The sequence below is a fragment of the Suricata suricatta genome, chromosome 8 (genome assembly GCF_006229205.1).
Source record: "Suricata suricatta isolate VVHF042 chromosome 8, meerkat_22Aug2017_6uvM2_HiC, whole genome shotgun sequence".
NCBI classification, from domain to species: domain Eukaryota; kingdom Metazoa; phylum Chordata; class Mammalia; order Carnivora; family Herpestidae; genus Suricata; species Suricata suricatta.
In genome coordinates this window covers 27,954,858-27,964,095 of record NC_043707.1, presented here as the reverse complement: position 1 = coordinate 27,964,095, position 9,238 = coordinate 27,954,858, and the positions used below count along the sequence as shown (strand labels likewise).

The window sequence follows — 9,238 nt, the reverse complement described above, 5'->3', positions numbered from 1 at the left end:
GTTAAATCAGTTTTAAGATAAAGGCATTTGTTAAGAAGGAATTTTCTTTTTAAAATTTTTTGTGTGTCTTTATTTTATTTGAGAAAGAGAGAGACAGAGAGTGATCGGGGGAGAGGCAGAGAGAGAGAGGGAGAGAGTCGGAAGCAGGCTCCAGGCTCTGAGCTGTCAGCACAGAGCCCGATGCGGGGCTCGAACCCACAGATTGTGAGATCATGACCTGAGCCGAAGTGGGAGGCTTAATCAACTGAGCCACCCAGGTGCCCCAGGAATTTCCTCTTTTTATTATTATTTTTTTAATAAGGAATTTCCAAATGTGACTATTCCAGAAGTTTTCTCTGTGCCATCTGATGAAGACAAACTTATTTACTATCCCCCTTTTCTGGAAGGTAGCTGCTATACCTGAATTGAACTCATAATTTTTCTAAACATGTGCAAAGTTAAAAAAAAAACATTCTGTACTAAAACCCGAACAATTTTTTGTACCACTTCCCTTTCCAGGCTTGCTTGTAAAACGTCGTCCTGACATGTCTTGGTAAAAAAAAAAAAAAAAAAAAATGTGTGCTGAACTTCCTGTCTCCAAAATAGAGATACTTTCTTCCTGCAGCCTTGGAAACCAGAGAGCAAACTCACAGTAAGACTTCTGGTCAAAAGCAAAACTCAGGCTGCTGAGGTCCAGGGATTTCTCTGCTAGGGGCCGCACAGCCACTTCGACGTGGCCACTCTGCGTATCTGGAGCACCTTTGCTATATGGTCCTAACCACACCGATGATGGCGCATCCTAACTGTTGACTGAATTTGACAAGGATCCCTAGGCACAGAGCCACCCAGCGTCAGGTCGTACAAAGCCACAAACTATTCCTGATCTTCTGAAGACCCAGCAGATTGTTTCTGAATCGTGGTAAAGTGCACATAACATAAAACGTTCCGTTTTGACCATTTTCCAGTATACAGTTCATTAGGGGGAAGCACATCACGTTGTTGTATAACTCATCTCCAGAACGCATTTCATCTTGCAAAACTGGAGCTCCAAACCTATTAAACAATCCCCTCCCCCCACACCTCCCCCAGCTCCTGGCAACCGCCATTCTGTTTTCTTTCTTTATGAACGTGACTACTCCAAGTATTACGTCAAGTGGAATCATACAGTATTTGTCTTTTGGGGAAAGCAAAATGTCTTTTTCTTTTTTTATTGATTTAAATACCGTGCAACATGAGGCTCGAACTCACAGCCCCGAGATTGAGAGTCGCATGCTCTTCTGACTGAGCCAGCCAGGTGCCCCTGGGAGCAAAATGTTTTTAAGCACAACTGCATCACATCGAAGTCACAGCCAGAGAGCAGAAGACCTGAAAGTGTGAACTCTAGGATTATGTATGTAAAACACACTGATACACACTCACGCATCCACCCATACTTGAGGACACACACTTTGTACAGAACTGAGCTTGCGGCCAGTGACAGGCAGGGGGTGGGGGGTGTGTGTGCCTGGGTGGCTCAGTTGGTTAAGCCTCTGACTGGATTTCAGCTCAGGTCATGATCTCCCAGTTCTTGAGTTCGAGCCCCGCATCGGGCTCTTTGCTGATGGCTCAGAGCCTGCTTGGGATTCCGTCTCTCCTTCTCTCTGCCCCACACCTGCTTGTGCGCACATGCTCTTTCTCTCAAAATAAATAAATAAACTTAACAAGAAAAAAATAAAAAAAACTGAGCTTGGGACAAAGTCCATCTCTGGGGGCCAGTGAAGGCCTGTTGAGCGAAACTGCTTCTCCAGACATTTTACCGTTTTATGCTTTCGGCAACTGGCAAGGGTCAAGGTCTCTTCAGTTATACAAGAATGGACCTGCGGTTCTCAGGATGCAACCTGGAACCGAAGCCCGACATGAAAGCAGCTGCAGAAGGAGGAGCCGCCAGCTCTGAGATCAAACCCAGGGCCAGGTGTGTGCAAAGGGGCCTTGGGGGCTTGGGGTGCCAGCCTGGGAGTTTCACAAAAGACTCACCTGTTTCTGCAGATTTGGCTTGGAGGATTTGTTTCCCATATGCCTCCCCCTGTCTTCTGCACCTCCCATGCCAGCCTGGCTCAGGGTCAAGGTAGGTGGGATCCAGGAAGGAGAGGGGAGCGGGTGCCCTGCGGACTCCGACATGAAGCCCCACCAGGAACGACTTAATACTGCCTCCATGCTGAAAACTGAGGGGTCCTTACCCTACAGGAACGTTCCAGAAACTGCTCTGGGATAGAAGGCGTTGCTGGCTGTCCTGCGGGGGTCAGGGCCAGAGCGGGGCCCAGCACAGGCCAGCAGCCCAAGTGACATGGGCGGCTTGACCTGTGGCTCCACCTGAGTTCCAAGGACAGGGCTTCGGTGGGGAGGGGCGCCTGGGGGGACTTGGTCGGGTAAGCATCCGACTCTTGGTTTCGGCACAGGTCATGATCTCACGGTTCGTGGGTTCAAGCCCCACAGTGGGCTCTGTGCTGACAGTGTAGAGTTTGCTTGGGATTCTCTGCCTTTGCCCCTCCCCAGCTCATGCTTTGTCTCTCTGTCTTTCTCCCTCTCTCTCAAAAAAAAAAAAAAAAGTGGTATCAGGAATTCGGTGGGGAGGCCTCTGGACTGTTACTTCCCCCTCTCCTTCTGCAGCTGTGCAGTTTGTCTGGCACGTTCTGTCCTTCCTTCTTAAACCACAAAGGCTTGCAAGGCACTGGCCTCCACTGCCCAGGTGTGACAATGGCCACTCCTGGGGCCTCGGGGGGGGGGGGGGTTTGGAGGATGTGGGGCTCCTGGGGCCACTGGCTCTCCTGCGAGGCCCTGCCTGTCCACACAGCCCCTGGCCCATGTCCGGCCCTCCCTACCTTCCCTGAGGCCTCATTTCCAGCCGTCCCAGGCCGCCTCCCACCCCCCAGCCTGCACGGGCCTCAGCTTCCTGGGGACTCGAGCCACCGCCCCTGCATTTCCATGGGGGCTTCTCTGATCCCATGGAATACTGCACACCCTGGGGGCCGAAGGGACTTCCTTGGGCTGCCAGCGGTGGCCATGGTGGTTTGGGCTGGCACAGCGATGTGGGTGTGAGGATGAGGGACACCTCCCACACCTCCTCCCCTCTCCTGCCATAATTCCCCACCAGCCAAGAGAAGCCAACGGAATGTCTGTGTGGAGCGTCTCTCTCTCTCTCTCTTTCCTTCTCTCCCCTCCTCCTCTTCTTTCTCAGTTTGGCAGTTTGCTAAAAGTTAAACATGCATCTACCCTAAGAACCAACAACTCCACTTCCACTTACCCGAGGGAAGTGAAACATGTCCACACGAAGACTTATATAAGAACATTCACAGCAGCCTGATCCGCAACAACCCCGCCGTGGAGACGATCCAAAGGCTCATCACGGATGGAGTGACTGTGGCCAAACAAAGGAATACCACTCAGCAGCAAAAAGGAATGGATTACTAATACATACAATAACATGAATCCGACTCCAAAAGCGTTAGGATGGGTGAGTGCTGGAAGCCAGATGAGGCCACTTATAAGAAATCCTGGACCAGGCAAACCAGTGACAGAAAACAGATCAAAGAACGAGGGGCCTGGGGTGCAGTGGTGAGGGGAAGAACCAGAGCGCTTTTGTTTTTTTAAGAGTGAAGGAAACGTTCCAGATCTTAATTCTCGTGGGGGTTCCACAGGTGAATACATTTGTCAAGAACTCATTGGGGCGCCTGTGTAGCTCAGTCGGTTAAGCAGCTGACTTTGGCTCAAGGCGTGATCTAGTGATTCATGAGTTCGAGCCCCACATTGGGCTCTGTGCTTACAGTTAGCTCGGAGCCTGGAGGCTGCTTCAGATTCTATGACTCCCTCTCTCTCTGACCCTCCCCTGCTCATGTTCTGTCTGTCTTTCAAAAGTAAATAAATGTTAAAACAAACTTTAAAAAAAGAACTCATTGAACGAAACATGAAAAAAGGAATCATTTGATTCTGTGTAAATAACAGACTTGGATAAAGGTGTTTTTGTTTTATTTAAAAAAAAGAAAAGGCAGCTTAGTCCAGCTTCCCCAAGTGGGTGGCACCATTTCGCCTGGAAAGAGAAGCTGGAATGACAGGCATCCTGACCAACGTGTCCGGCACAAACTACTTAGGCAGCACAGAGGGCCCATTGTGATCAGACCACAGAGTCCCTCTCCAGCCTGTCCCACGCGTTGGCCCTGGGCCTGGCCAGCACAGACTGTTAGCCATTCCCTCTGTGAGCTGTGCACTTTGACACCTGCTGTGTCTTTGACCTGCTCTTCTCTTTGCCTTCTATATCCCCTCCTTTTGGTTGGGGAGGTTCCGCGTGACTCAAGGCCCCTCCCCCCTCCTCTGGGCTCTTCCTACAGCTGCACAGGCCACACTGTATTGTATCAGAACCTGTTAGCCTTCTGTCCTCCCGAAGGCCGGAAACCCCTGCCATCGAGGGGTGGTGCCATATTTTGCTCCAATTCCTTAAAAGCACCCAGCACATTCCTTGAATGTCTGTTGGGAAAGACGGTAAGCCTAAGTAAGCTTGCTAAGGGAAGACTCACAACCTTAGAACGTATGTGTTCTTCTCCCCAGCTTGCAGGCGAGGAAATTCAGCTGCCGAAGCCCGGGTGAGGATGCTGGAGGCCTCAGGGGCGGGATGTGGCATGGTTAAGAGGAAGGTGCAGACGGGAGGATGGAGAATGAAGCCGTTGGTGAGCTCATGGAGGACAGAGGCTCACAAATAGTGGGGAACATAGGCCGAATGGAAACACGAGGGAATGAGTGAATTTGAGTCACCCTTGTCCCCTTGCGGTCTGCAGCAGCAGGTGCTGTCTCCTCCCCCACCCCGCCCACTCGGGACGGATCTAACCCCCTCTCCCCCACCTCCAACATCAGCACACCCCTTCTCACAGGCAGCCAGCGATGGACCTCAGGGACTGGTTTGGCCAAAGGATTCATAGTTTTTTGTAGGGCTTATAGTCACAGCCATGCTTTTGGTGTTTTGGGTTTTTTTTTATGTTTTATTTATTTTTGAGAGAGAGCACAAGCAGCAGAAGATCAGAGAGAGAGAGGTATGGAGTATCCGAAGCAGGTTCTATGCTGACAGCAACAAGCCCAATGTGGGGCTCGAACTCATGAACTGCGAGATCAAGACCTGAGCTGAAGTCTGATGTTCCACTGACTGAGCCACCCAGACGCCCCTGTTTTTGTTTTGTTTTGTTTTTTAAGGGTGAAGTTTTTTAAAACAGACTGCAAGCAAGGGAGGAAAAGAGACAGAGACAGAAAATCCAAAGCAGGTTCCAGGCTCCGAGCTGTCAGCAAACAGCCTGACGCAGTGCTGAACCCACGAACTGCGTGCGAGTTCATGACCTGAGCCGAAGTCTGACGTTTAACCGACGGAGCCACCCAGGCGCCCCATCACAGCTGTGTTTTTTACTTTATTATAAAAACTCTTTTGATTTTGTTAATGAGGTTCATGCTGGTGCAGCTCACATTTTGGCTAGAATGTGAACCTTGCATAAATGTCATGGCCCTGTGGGGGCCTATAACAGCGCTGGAATGTGGTAGATATTCTGATATTTGTTGAAAGTTCTGTCCCATCTCATTTTCTTTTCTTTAAAAATTTTTATACATTTATTTATTGTTTTTTTTTTTTTTTTTTGAGAGCTAGAGTGAGACAGACCATGAGCGGGGAGGGTCAGAGAGAGAAAGAGACACAGAATCCGAAGCAGGCTCCAGGCTCTGAGCAAGCATTCAGCACAGAGCCTGACACGGGGCTCGAACCCACCAACCCCAAGAGCTCAAGTCGATGCTTAACTGACTGAGCCACTTACGCGCCCCCATCTCATTTTCCGAAACTGGATTTTGAGAGAGTAAACGTTCCTACTCAGATTTTTTTTTAAATCTTTAATTTCTGCACTATGTTTGAAAATTGCTCACAGATCATTTCACTTATCTTGAAAACAAAGTATAACCTTTTGTTTGGAGACAAAGTTTTCACTTCCTTTCCAATTTTTTGGCAGGATGGGTAACATTGTGATACATTATCTATTTCATGGTACCTCTCAGAACAATGCAATTAAGAAACTGGTAGCTATGTTTTACTTCATGCCTTTTTAAGAATTAAACTTATCATCAAATTATGATGAAACCAAATTATTGCTGCTTCTAGGAGCATGGGTGCCTCAGTCGGGTGAATGTCTGACTCGATTTCAGCTCAGGTCATGATCTCAAGGTCGTGGGATCCAGCCCCGTGTCGGGGTCTGAGCTGGGTGTGGAGCCTGCTTGGGATTCTCTCTCTCTCCTTCTGCCCACCCCCTTCTCTCTCAAAATAAATACATAAACTTAAAAAAGAAAACAACAACCACCTCAAAACCCCCCAAATTTTTGCTACTTAGAACATGGGTAAGTCTCAGAAACGTAATATTAAGTGAAGAAAAATGACACAAAAGAGTCTATACAGCAGCTCTGTCTGGCTCAGTCGGAAAAGTGTGGGACTCCGGGGCATGAATTCAAGCCCCATGTCGGGTGTAGAGATTATTTAAATAAACAAAACTTAAAAAAAAAAAAAGAGGGGCACCTGGGTGGCTCAGTCAGTTAAGCTTCTGACTCGTGATTTCGGTTCAGGTCATGATCTCACAGTTCATAGGTTCGAGACCCATGTCGGGCTCTGTGTTGACAGTGCAGAGCCTCCTGGGGATGCTCTTTCTCGGTCTCTGCCTCTCCCCTGCTCGCATGCACGTGCTCACTCTCTCTCGAAATAAGTAAATGAACTTTAAAAAAAAAAAAAACTCAGAAAGAGGCACGATGGATCTGGGGTATCTGGGGTAAAGGAAATCAGGGCAGTGGTTATTATCGGGAGGGACTGGGGGGAGGGGCTTCTGGAATGTTGTCACTGTCCTACTTCCTGGCCTGAGTTCTGCCCCCATGAGTGTGCTCATTGTTAAAGTTTATAAAACTATTCACCTGTTTGTGCTCTAGTCTGTATGCCTGGCATATATTAATAAAAATGTAAATGTGGCAAAGTCAAATTTCAGTACCTTCTCCAGATAAAATGAGGGGGTTTCATCCATTTGTCCTTCAGCTTCTGTATAAACCAGCAAAGAGTGACAATGAGATAAAATTTGGATGGGGAGGGAGATGGGGGGAGGGGGGAGATGGGTGAAAGGGGGTAGGAGGTAGGAGCCTGCAGTTACGAAATAAGTCATGGGGACAAAAGGTGCTGCACAGGGACATAGTCAGTGGTATTGTAACTGCGTCGAAAGGGGACAGATGGCAGCCACACTTGTGGCGGGCACAGCTGAGCACAGAGACTTGCAGAATCACAGTACTATACACCTGAGACTGAGGTGACAGTGTTTCATTTCCGTTAGTCCACATTTTGGACCTTCTGTTCTTCCAAAGTTATCTATAAGATTATTATATTTATTCTATTCTATTATTATTCTATTCTATTCTAATTATTATTGTTTTAAACGTTTATTTATTTTGAGAGAGAGTTTGTGTGTGAACGCATGAGAAGAGGATGGGCAGAGAGAGAGGGAGGGAGAGAATCCCAAGCAGGCTCCGCCCTCCCCACACAGCCCGACGTGAGGCTCAATCTCATGAACTGTGAGATCCTGACCTGAACCGAAATCGAGAGTCAGACGCTTCACCGAGCCACCCAGGCACCCCTATTGTTTTAAATTGCAGCACGGCGATCTGACAAGTCTGCACCCTACACTGTGCTCACCACAAGTTTAGCTACCGTCCGTCAGCGTCAGTGTGTAGCGCCACCACGGCCCATGTTCCCTGTGCTGTGGCCTTCGTCAGTACTCGCTCCCCAGCCGGAAGCTGGACCTCACACCCCTTCATCCCTTTGCCCATCCGCCTGCTTCCCTCTGTCAGCCGCTGGCTTGTTCTCTGTATTCATGGGCCTGTTTCTGCTTTTTTTGTTTGTCCATTTGTTTTGTTTTTCAGATTCCACACGTAAGTGAAATAGTGAAATCATATGGTATTTGTCTTTCTCTGTCTGCCTTATTGCACTTAGCATAATACCCTCTGGGTTCATCCATGTTGTCCACAAATGGCAAGATTTCTTTCCTCCCTCCTTTCTTCTCTTCTCTTCTCTTCTCTTCTCTTCTCTTCTCTTCTCTTCTCTTCTCTTCTCTTTCCTTCCTTCCTTCTTTCCTTTCTCTGCCTTCCTTCTTTCCTTTCTTTCTCTTCCTTCCTTCTTTCCTTCTTTTTTACATTTATTTATTTTGGGGGTGCTTGGGTGGCTCAGTTGGTTGAGTGCTTTGACTTCATCTCAGGTTATGGTCTTGTGGTTTATGAATTCAAGCCCTGCATCAGGCTCTGCACTAATAGTGCAGAGCTTGCCTGGGATTTTTGCTCTCTCTTCTCTCTCTGCCCCTTCCCAGCTCATGCTTTCTTACTCTCAAAATAAATAAACTAAAAAAAAAAATTGTCTTAAAAATATAAAAACTGGGGCGCCTGGGTGGCTCAGTCGGTTAAGTCTCCAACTTTGGCTCAGGTCATGATCTCACGTTCGTGGGTTCGAGCCCCATGTCAGGCCCTGTGCTGATAAGCTCAGAGCCTGGAGCCTGCTTCTGATTCTGTGTCTCTCTCTCCCTGCCCCTCCCTCTCTCATGCTCTGTCTCTCTCTGTATCTATATCTATCTATCTATATCTATATCTATATATATTGATATAGAGGGGCAGGGAGAGAGAGCATCCCAGGCGGGCTCCGCACTGTCAGCTTAGAGCCCCATGCAGAGCTCAAACCCACCCAACCATGAGATCATGACCTGAGCCAAAACCAAGAGTCAGACACTTAACCGACCGAGCCACCCCCGTTGCCCCAAGATCTCATTCTTTCTTAGGCTGAGTAATTTTTCCTGTATCTATTTTAACTGATTAATTTCTTAGGATTTTGCCCAGTGTGATTGTCTCAATTTGTTCTTACAAATTTGTTTAATAAACAAATACCTTTTAAAACTGAGTAACTACTGAATACATGGAAACAAAAGTTTCCCACAGTTTAATCCCAAGTTAGCACCTCTGATTTCCTGTTTTGTTTGCTTAGTAAACAATGTTCAGGTGTTAAATGTGACCAGGAGAGTACACACAGAAATGCCCCTTGGGTAAATGAGGTCCAGGGTCATTGTTGGATTCCAGACAACCCAAGCCAGTCAATTATGCACTCTAAAGAGCTAGCACATTCCTTTTTTTTTTTTTTAATGTTTATTCAGTTTTTGATCGAGAGAGAGGGAGAAAAAGAGAGACAGACAGAGCA

At 47.8% G+C, this 9,238-nt stretch overlaps 2 long non-coding RNA genes across 3 annotated transcripts in view; one reads left to right on the top strand and one right to left on the bottom strand.

Moving 5' to 3' along the window:
• LOC115299495 overlaps positions 1–3,369 on the bottom strand; it is a 13,540-nt gene extending 10,171 nt beyond the window's left edge. For both annotated transcript variants that reach the window (XR_003912203.1, XR_003912204.1), the window contains exon 1: positions 3,260–3,369. This is a non-coding gene — a long non-coding RNA (uncharacterized LOC115299495). The remainder of the gene's footprint in view (positions 1–3,259) is intronic.
• Positions 1,810–3,726, top strand: LOC115299494. Its single transcript, XR_003912202.1, has 3 exons — positions 1,810–1,930; positions 2,005–2,083; positions 3,312–3,726. It is a non-coding gene; the product is annotated as an uncharacterized LOC115299494 (long non-coding RNA).
• The last annotated feature ends 5,512 nt before the right edge of the window (positions 3,727–9,238 follow it).